Source organism: Dermacentor silvarum, chromosome 7 (genome assembly GCF_013339745.2).
Source record: "Dermacentor silvarum isolate Dsil-2018 chromosome 7, BIME_Dsil_1.4, whole genome shotgun sequence".
Classification (NCBI taxonomy): Eukaryota; Metazoa; Arthropoda; class Arachnida; order Ixodida; family Ixodidae; genus Dermacentor; species Dermacentor silvarum.
This window is the reverse complement of record NC_051160.1, coordinates 110,274,214-110,285,435: the sequence shown is the minus strand read 5'-3', so window position 1 is coordinate 110,285,435 and position 11,222 is coordinate 110,274,214.

Genomic DNA, 11,222 nt, shown 5'->3' with positions numbered 1-11,222 from the left:
GGGGTACAAATTACTCGTCGATAATATCGTAGCATGTCCACGAAAACAATCAGCATTCACATCGCATGACTACAAACCTGACGTGATTTTTTCGGCCGTGGTCAATTGGACGACTTCCACTGCAACATCTGCTCATCGGTGTCAGGATCATAGCCGTAAACCAATGCTTGATCACCGGTTATGACAGTGTACATGAACCTGGGATTGTCTCTGACTTGTTGCATCAGATCGGTATGAAGAGAAACACACTGGAACTGTGACTTGTCGCTTAGCAGTCCTAGCACGAAATTGGCAGTTTATGTTCAATGCGTCTCCTGTTCGCTGAACTGGGCTGTATGACTGTCCTCAAATATCAGAGACATTCTTAGTTAGCCCGCAATTTGTAAGGATATCTCTTTCACTTCACGAGATGCCTTCCTGAAATTTCTTCTCAAAAAGTTAAGTACGCGGCTAACATTTATGGTTACGTATTTTATATGGCTGTTTCCCGTTAGGTTCGATGAAGGTATGTCCTAGATATTTCGCTTCCTCAGTTATTGCTATTTGTTGACCATTGAAAAAGTAGTAGTTTCCTATGGTTTCCCACTTTCTACAACTGGACATGACAACACTTGGAAATAGTTATTGTCATATGCCATTTGCGGCACCACGAAGCTATTTGGTCGAGATCTGCCCGTAAGGTACTGGTGTCTACGTGAGTGTTAATGTCCCTATAAATCACAGAGTCATCGGCATTTAATCGAGGTGGCAATGTCTATACCTATATCAGTAATATATACTAAAAACAATAGTGGTCCCAACACAGGCCCCTGTGGAACGTCTGATGATACTAAGACCGAGTCTGAATATGATTTCCGATATGGCATTGCCATGATATGATTCTCGAGAAAGAACAGCATTATCGGCAATTGGCACGCTTCGTCGAGGTTGTCATATTTCCAGTTTTGCGTCAACATTGGTTTGTTATTGTTGCAATGCCTAAGCACCTGACAGTAACTCCGAGTGTCCTTGCTCGATGCCCTGGACCGCTTCGAGTAAGGCTGAAAATTCGCCGGTGTCTGTGTGAGAGCTAGAATTGGCTTTCCTATTCCCAGGGTTGACTTCAACATCACCTGATGTTGAAGCAGCGTACGCAAACAAACATTGCGACATATCAAATATAAGCAGCCAGTGAGCACGTTGCGCGAATTTTCACCAATATTAGTGCCAATGTGACACGATACCATAAACAGAAAACGATCAGAACACCTATAGAACCAGGAATTGTCCAAGTCGCTAACCTGGGTTATAGTTTGGTATAAGTGTGTTTATAGTGTATAGTGTGTTACAATTTGGTATAGTGTGTTTTTAAGTAACACTTTATGCTTACATGTCAAGGACATGTTACATGTGAGCGTTGCTTGTTTTTCTCCTTGTACATAACCTGTATGCAAAGTCAATATTGGACCGGCTACTAGCTATTAAGCTATCGGTCCAAACAGTGTTTTGCGCATTCATTTCGGGTCTTTAATAAAGTGTTTCCTCCTCCTCAAAAAAACAGTCGTAAGCCCGTGCTACGCTGGGTGTCGTCCCCAAATGCAACTGCTGGCGGTGGGCGTTTAAATACGCTCGTTGTCGATGTACCGGGTTGCCATACCAATACCAATGACATATTTTGTTTCCGTTCTTTGCACCCCAATCAATGTCTCTGTTTCTCTCACTTTCTTTTTGATGACTCGGCTGCGGTACAACGGCTCCATCTAGGAGCGATGGTTCACACTATTTCGCCCGCAGCAGAGGAAGGTAGAGGGGGGAAGCCGGCCAGCACAAGCGGGTCATTGGCCGCTGTAGTAAGAAACTACTATATGGCAAGTTGGACGAAGCCAACGGAAGCCACGACGAAGAAGAGAATGCGCGAGCTCGTGATGAACGTGCATGGGAGCTCGGGCGCTTCGGAACGCAAACGGCTGAGCTAGCGCTGCCAGGCTAGCCAGGGCGTGTACGGGTTCGACCTGAGGCACAACACGGACCGAACCGGTGCTACCAGACCAGCCGGGACGAGACTGGCGTGTCCCACGGTGAACCTGTGTTCCGGCCAGAGCTGAGATGCGCACCAGGCTGAACGGGTCGGTGCTGTTCCTGCGGTGAACGAGCGTTCGAGCCCAGCGGTACCAGATGGCCTTTGTCGGGAGTGCGAAGTTCGGGCGAGCCACGTGAGAGGGTCCGGCTCAACCGCCTGCTGGGGTCGTCGCCACGGTGCCGCGTTGCTGACCGCGCGGGCCTGCCGTGCTGTTGCGCGAGCAGTTCATCTTCTCGTGCGCTGGCCGCCTGTACGAGTTCTTCGTGCAAAGAACGCTGCGTCTGCAAGCGCCGACGCCCCCCCCCGTCATCGCCACCAGTATTGTGAGTGACCATTTTACGAAGTGACCGAAGAACACGCACTGTGATAGCTCGCGTGAGTCGTGGACTGCGTGGACCGTTATACAAATAGCCACAGTGTCTTGTTAGCTGATCGTAAATGTAATTGTCGCCATTTGCCTTTGATAAATGTTTGTCCTGTCTATGACTTTGCTTCCTGTATCTGAGTCCCTGGGCCCACGAACCACCACAATTGGCGAGCCTGCCAGGATGGCTTATTAACATCCAAAGCCATTACTCAGATACGGAGCTGGGTCATGGAAAAGGAAAAACTTTTTGCACTCGGTCGAGAGCTAGGGCTTCAGAATGCTGAGCTCAGAGACTGGGTAGAGCGAGAGTGCGCGCAAGCTCGCGACGAGCGCGCTAAGGAACGCGAGGTTGCGAAGGAAAACGCAGAGCGACAACAGAGACTGTTAGAGCAGCAACAGAAAGTTCAAGAACAGGAGCTGAAGATCCTAGAGCTGAAGCTTCGACTTCAGGAAAGTACGAACAGCTCACAGTCTACAGAGGCTGATGAACCAGGAGGATCTCGCATTAACACCACAGGTGTATGGGATGGCTGCAGTCCTCATAAACTGATACCTCCCTTCAATGAGGCACGCGACGACCTCGACGCGTACCTGCAGCGGTTCGAACGAGTCGCGACGTGTCAAGGGTGGCCCCGTGAGAAGTGGGTTCTTTCACTGAGCCCATGCATGACCGGAGAGGCACTAACCCTGATAGGCCGGTTAGATCCGTCAGCTGCGCTGAATTATGATCAGCTAAGAGCGGCGTTACCGCAGCGGTTCCGGTACACCGCAGAAGGTTATTGGGAGAAATTTTGCCAAGGCAAGCCAGATGACAACGAGTCAGGCCTGCAGTTTGCTGCTCGACTTTCCGGCTTCTTTGACCGTTGGCTAGAATTGCGCAGGACGGAGAAAAGCTATTCTAGCTTGAGGGAATTAATAATAAGCGAGCAGTTTATGAAAGGCTGTTCTCCAGCACTCAGAATATTTCTCAAGGAAAGAAACTGCAACACGCTGACTTCGCTGTGTGAGACCGCTGACAGCTTTATGGAAGCGCAGGCGCTCTCGAACCTAAGTAAAGAACGTATTCCCAAGGAAACAGGGCCGTCAGCGTTGAAGTCGGAGCCGCCGAGGAAAACAGAGAAGACCACTAGCCGTTGTTTCCTGTGTGACAAGAAAGGTCATTGAGCAGCTGACTGCTGGTCGCGGACCAGAAGAGGTTTTCCAGTGCATGACCGAAACGACGCTTTGCCTCAAAGCCGTGATAAGTCTTCCACCGGAAGGGTAGACAAGAAGGAAGCATCATTTATGGTCTCTGTAGACAAAACAGATGCAAGCTCAACAGGCAACGAGGGTTACGTAGTTCTTCAAGATGGAGAGAAGATTCCCGTCTTGAACACTACGGTGGGCCGAGGCGTTAGAGCTGGTGGAAACGGGAACTGGCCCGTTGCCAAAGGGTTTCTGGAAAATAGCCCAGTTAGAGTGCTACGGGACACCGGCTGTAATACGGTTGTCGTGCGACAAGCCTTAGTTCCTAAGGAGAAATTTACTGGAACACCAAGCCCAGTGTATTTACTGGATCATAGTGTGCGGTACCTCCCGGAAGCCAAGGTCTTTTTACGGAGCCCGTTTTTTGTAGGTGAGGCACTTGTGAAATGCATGGAAGGCCCAATGTATGACGTGATTTTGGGAAACATCAAAGGCGCGCAATTACCGGATACGTTACCTCTCGATGAGCTGCAACTTCACTTCAATGCTCGCATGAAGATCGAGCAAGGACAGAGAAATAACTGCATGAAAGATGATCGTGATAACGAGGCGCAGAGAGTATCCGGTGATCATACAACGACCCCAGCAAAACCCAAGGAGTTGCTACAAGATGACGCGTTAAAAACGATTGCCGAACCAGAGATAACATACGGAGGGGCAGCGGGCACAAAGGACGTGGAAGACACAACCTTACCTGTGATGTCACTACCTGCTTTCCTTGTAGGAAGCGAGGCGCTTAAAAAATATCAGGCGGACGATGAAACGCTCCGAAATTGTTTCGAGGCTGTTGGGAAGAAAATCGTGTCGAACCATCGGGAAACGGTGTTCTTCCTTCGTGACGGGATGCTATTCCGGAAACACAAATTACCTTGTCAGAAGGAACTGGAGCAACTCGTGGTGCCACAACAACTGCGAGAAATAGTGCTGAAATTAGCACATGAAGGCATCCTAGCCGATCACCAGGGCATCACGAAAACAGTGAGCAGGGTAACCGGAGACTTCTACTGGCCCGGTGTCCAGTCCGACACAAAGCGGTTCGTGAACTCTTGTGACGTGTGCCAACGGACGGTTCCTCGTCACCTGGTGAGACGCGCTCCCTTGGGCACCATGCCTATCATCGACATACCCTTCAAGAGAGTTGGTATCGACATCATCGGTCCATTGTCCCCAACCTCTGACAAAGGGAATCGTTATATACTGACTATGGTAGATTTTGCAACGCGATACCCTGACGCAGTTGCATTACCCACAATTGAATCGAGGCAGGTTGCAGAGGGCCTCCTAGAAATGTTCTCCCGCGTTGGCATACCAAGGGAGATCATCAGTGATCGCGGCTCTTCTTTCATGTCGACAGTCATGAAAGAATTTAGTCGACTACTGTCGTTGAAACAACTGCCTACGACTCCCTATCATCCGATGGCTAATGGTCTGGTCGAGCGCACATTAAAACGATGATAGGGCGCATGTGTCAAGAGCGTCCAAAAAGCTGGGACCGCTACCTTGGGCCATTACTGTTCGCGTATAGAGAGCTTCCGCAAAGCAGCACTGGGTTCTCTCCGTTTGAGCTACTATATGGCCGACATGTTCGAGGGCCCATGGCTGTTCTCAAGGAGCTATGGACAAACGCTCGCCTGGACGAAGAGACAAAGACGACATATACCTACATGATGGAGCTTCGGCGACGTCTGGAACGCACATGTGCACTTGCGCACGAAGAACTAGAGAAGGCGGGAAAGCTGCAGAAAGGCTGTTATGACAAGAAGGCGAAGAAGCGAGAACTCTTTCCAGGTGACCCGGTGGTAGTCTTATTACCAGCCGATAAGAACAAACAGGTACTCTCTTGGAAAGGCCCATTTCCAGTTATCGAGAAACGCAGTAAACATGATTACCTCGTTAGCATTGGAAATAAGGTCACGCTCTTTCACATAAACATGTTAAAGAAATATGAAGAGCGCAAACCACTAAGCCAACAAATGGTTGCAGGCACTATCACCGCTCGGCCGACTGATCGAGCGACAAACCAGGATTCTCCCAGTGACGTACCACATGTAACACCAGGAAAGACGCAGCCTGTGCTGAAGTCCACAAACATGCACAAGCTATTTGTTTTACCCACATAAGTGTTTTCACGAAGCTTAGGGGCAGAACTGCTCCAGGAACATCAAAGTCGTCTGCACCGAGTGTCTTATACAAACAGGAATTGAAGCCGATGTGGACAATGTCGGAGCAGATTATATGAGTCGCGCGGAATTCACTGAACAGTCGAGACGTACTGCCGTTGTAGACACACCATCTTGTTTTTCTCACATGATCGTGATATGCTGATTTGTCCCTTGTAATGTGTTGGAACTTGCATCGCACGTCCAGGAACTGCTTGATATATGCGTACAACGTCCTGAAGTTGGGGGAAGTGTAGTAAGAAATTACTACATGACAAGTTGGAAGAAGCCAACGGAAGCCACGACGAAGAAGAGAATGCGCGAGCTCGTGATGAACGTGCATGGTAGCTCGGGCGCTTCGGAACGCAAACGGCTGAGCTAGCGCTGCCAGGCTAGCCAGGGCGTGTACAGGTTCGACCTGAGGCACAACACGGACCGAGCCGGTGCTACCAGACCAGCCGGGACGAGACTGGCGTGTCCCACGGTGAACCTGTGTTCCGGCCAGAGCTGAGATGCGGACCAGGCTGAACGGGTCGGTGCTGTTCCTGCGGTGAACGAGCGTTCGAGCCAAGCGGTACCCGATGGCCTTGGTCTGGAGTGCGAACTTCGGGCGAGCCACGGGAGAGGGTCCGGCACAACCGCCTGCTGGGGTCGTGGCCACGGTGCCGCGTTGCCTACCGCGCGGGCCTGCCGTGCTGTTGCGCGAGCAGTTCATCTTCTCGTGCGCTGGCCGCCTGTACGAGTTCTTCGTGCAAAGAACGCTGCGTCTGCAAGCGCCAACGCCCCCCCCCCCCCCCCCCCCCCCCGTCATCGTCACCAGTATTGTGAGTGATCATTTTACGAAGTGACCGAAGGACACGCACTGTGATAGCTCGCGTGAGTCGTGGACTACGTGGACCGTTATACAAATAGCTACAGTGTCTTGTTGGCTGATCGTAAATGTAATTGTCGCCATTTGCCTTTGATAAATTTTTGTCCTGTCTATGACTTTGCTTACTGTATCTGAGTCCCTGGGCCCACGAACCACCACAGCCGCTGGTAGAGAGGACGAGGGGCCGCGACGCAGAGCAGCGATGAGATGGTAGAGTGGACAGCAGAGGAGATAGCCTCACGTTGCGCATTCGTTGCGCCGCCTGGAAACCGCATGGATGGTCGCATCTACGCCTCCAAGGGGAGGCCGTGTACCGCAAACGAGTGGCCCAGAGAGCCAGCTTGCCTCTTTCAATGCTTTAACGCTGGTTGAGTGCAAATAAGCATTATTGCACAGCGCTTGGTTCGGGGTACCTTGAGCCAGATTGAAGGTGCAGGTGAATACTGGCTCGCAAGCTTCGCTGTATATAGATTCCTACAGGGCACGTTCGATCTGTTCCATTTTTTGTTATTTTATATGCGTATCTGCATATAAAAGATATACCTATGTATATCTTTTATGTATATGTAAGATATACCTATGTGCATATTTAAATTGCCCAACATGTACTGTCCGCACCACGCCGACCACCGCAAAATGCTACACATATCTGCAACAGTTCCCATTCAGGGAGGTCCCGCTTAATTAGTTTGCGCGACGCCCGGCCTGCCATAGCAAACTTGGTAATGCCATCATAAGCTGCGGATGGTCGGGCGTTTACACAGGCGTCCATTACTGCTTCTTATCCTCCTTTTAGTATATGCGTAGGTATGCCTAGGCAAGTTCTAACGCCTGCTATTTACGATTGGCAGTACAGGGAACAGCGAAAGGCAGCAGGCTCGTAGAATGTTTCGAGCCGGCGCGCCTATTGTCGCGGGCGATGGGTCGTTTATCGCTTTACTCCGGATCGTATCTATCAACCGCGCACACAGTGGCCTTAAACTGCGCGTTCTCCCCATGAATTCGGAAATTGGTTTTCTGGCTTCGGAGAAATTTTGCGCCCGACATCCCGCAGAATACTACGTCATATTAACTAACGTGCATGACTGCAGGTCAGATTTCGAAGACGCCGGCTATGCTCACCACCATCGTTGCGTTCTGAGTGTGGCTTGCTTTGGCGGACAGAGGTTCGCGCAGATTGGTGACTCGCGATTTTCGCTACTTTGTTCTTCACCGTCGAACAACGTGCCATCGGGTGGAGATGCTTCGTTCTGTACCGGAGCCTCCCTGCAAGCCCTAGCCGTGATGATATCGTCAGAGCCAAGCTGGAACGTAGCTTGTTCTTAAAAAAAGTGTCTACATCGTCACTGAAAGCCAGGAGTGCGTGGTAAGGCCTCGGGCAATATTTCAGTGTGTCACGTCCATGTCATATCAGCTGAAAAAGTTACACCCAGAATTTTTGTCTGTCCACTATTTCAACGCGTGTTCCTTCAAGCTTTGATGATTGGTGTACCTTAACCTCCGTGCCTCGGGATCTGAAAAATACATTTTATTCGTAGGTCGTTGACAGTAGACCGTTGCAGCTCATCTGAAAGTACGCTCTGGGTTGTGGCATGCATTTGTTGTATTTGGTCCAGAAAGAAAAAACGGTGTCATCCGCGTACAGCAGAAATTGGATTAATCTTAACAATATCATTTATGCATATATTGAACAGCATTGGTCGCAAAATGCTTCCTTGAGGCACGCAGTCCTAATATAAAGGCCTAGTCAACAACCCCGAATGACACCACCCGTGTTTTGTATCTTGCTGAAATAATCATTGGAGCCACCGATCTTTCACGCATCACCGACTTAAGACCCGGAGAGCTGGCTGGAGATATGTTATAGGTGGTGTCGTTTACCAACTAGAACTCTGTTGGCAAGTTGCGTCATGTATACATCTCCCTCGAAGACGCCGAAAGGACCTTTTTCGAGAACCGAGAGTCCATCCCAATTGCATATGACTTGTTTCGCAGCACCTTTCTTCAGGCCTGCATGAGCTTTGGGCGCAAGGAGAGGGCAGAAACGCTGCTGAAAGCCCGGGAACGGCTCCCAAAGGCGAACATCGCCGGCTACACGGAGGACATGACCTGTTCGTTCTGCCATGCCGACCCGATATGTCTGAGGAGAATAAAATTTATCTCCTCGTCAGAGATCTAAAGCAAGAACTCTTCACCGACTTACCTCCCAACACAACCAAGACAGTCATTTAATTCTCCAGGGACCACGGACATCAAGAAGACGCTAGAAATGCGCATTGGAAATATAGACACCTGCTTGCGGCAAAGTAGAAAGTTGAAGCACTTGGTCCCGACGAGCTTAAAGAAACCGCAGGGCCATCGTTCCGAAAGAACTAAGTAAATGTAATGTGCATCGCAGCCTCAAGTCGACTCAATCACCGGCGTTCTTAAAGAAATTCATTTGTCACTGGGAGTTCCTGATGTGCAGCCCGGAACGGCACAGCGACAACCGGGAGCAATTAACTGCGCTGCCGTCGCAACTTGCAGCTTCCTTTGCGCCCACGCCACAACCTGGTACCGCCACAGTTCAATAGATAGCCAGCACCACCGTCGCCAGACTATCTGCGTATCAGCCTGCGCAACGCCCCAAAGAACACACATGGGTGGTGCTCTCCCGACTACTGCCAGTCATACTATCACTGCGGAGAAGCAGGTGGCGTCTACTGCCAATGCCCATAACGGGAGATGGGATACGAGACTTCCCCGTCGACGTGCCCTGCCCACAGCTTTGCGAGTGACTAGGTGACATCGCCGACTAGCTCGCAGTGGCTCAGTAGAAGCCTCGACGACCTTCCCATTTGCCATCGCCAGGTCAATACATTTGTCCTAAGTGCCGACAGCGCACGGCCCAACCCCTGGCTAGATCATTAGCCTATATTCGGAAACCTAATAATAACAAGCGACGGAGTTGCGGCTGCTGTTCGTAGAAATGCGGAAGAACCTCCACCGCCGGCTAAGACGCCTAACAGACCACCTCAACGACGAAGCAACGACATGATGCAACCCGAACGGAGCCTGAAAGCTAAGAAAGCGCTGCCTAAGGAAGACCTGATGACCTGAAGTAACATCACTTGGACGACGCGAGGCAGCCTTGACTCGACGCTACGCCATAACTGCAACGCAGGGCAAATAAGTGCCGACCTCGACCCCGCAGGGGCGTCTTCGGGAGTAGGCGTGAAGTGTTGCAACACCACGGACGCGAGTGCATGGTGGTTGATCCTCACGCGTGTATTCAAGCGCGGCTTAGCCGTGTCCAGGGAAATTTGTATCCTGGGGGTTCAGCCAATGCTGTGTGCTTGGACCATTGTGACCCCTCGGCGGAGGCAACATACCCTTTTCGCACTTGCTTCAACTAGACAACACCCCCGGACTTACCCTGGCGAGGTTAATCGGTAGTGGCTTTTCCTACCCTCCTCTCCAATCTTCGTATTTCTCTCTCGCTATCAATCTTTCTTGTATTATCCTCTCTTACTTGAACATCTGATTTCCTAGACAGCGAGAGTTAAGCTTTTGTGGGTAGCCTACCTTGGGTATGCCATATTTTGTTATAGCATTGACGTGGAGCGAGCGTTTGCAGTACCTGCTTTACACATTCTGCGGCGTCCGCTTGTTGGGCTCCATGGTTGGCTGGCGTTGATGCCGAAAACTGAAGATTCCTAAGCATTATCTGTAATCGCAAACTCCCTGGTCGTCCTTAGAAAATATGGCGCCCCGAACTATTTCACTTGTCTGGCCACCACCGAGAAAACGTTCCAAGGTATCGTGTGATACATTCTGAAAAACCAGGAAAGAGCGTGAGAGTCAACTTAGCTTTCCTTGTTGCGAAATGTCTAAATGATGCTATAGACCCAGATTACAAAGATACAAAGCTAGCTAGTGGTGACCTTCTCTTCGAACTGCATGATAATAAGCACTATGAAAATCTACAAATCCTTGGCTCTTCCAGTTACCGTGACTACACACCGTACTATGAAGACCATGTGTGGCGTTATTTGCGATGACGATTTGTTGGAGCTGGCCGAAACCTAACTTCTGGAAGATTGGAAAGAAACAAAAGAGTCGACAGGAAAAAAGATTCAGAAAAAGCTCCTTATCCTTACCTTGGGCTCAAGTGTGCTGCCTCACACAATCGAGGACGATCATGTCAAATCCGGGTCCCACCGTATGTCCCAAATCATCTGCGCTGCTTTGCGTGGCATGCCGCGCTCACGAACACTCCTCTGAAAAATTGTGAAAACTCTCTCCACTGTGTGAACTGTGATGGGGAGCACGCCGCATACTCCTGGTCCTGCCCATCCTGGCAAAAAAAGAAATTGTTACAATCAAAGTGAAAGAAAACATATAGTTCAATGGGGCACGCAGGTAGGTATCATGCCTGCCAATGACCAGCTTTGCTGAAGTGGCGTGTCAGGGGCAGCCCCACAATGTCCCCCGCCGACTGTCGGGCAAACGCACAGTGATCCAGTGGTGACTCCACCCACC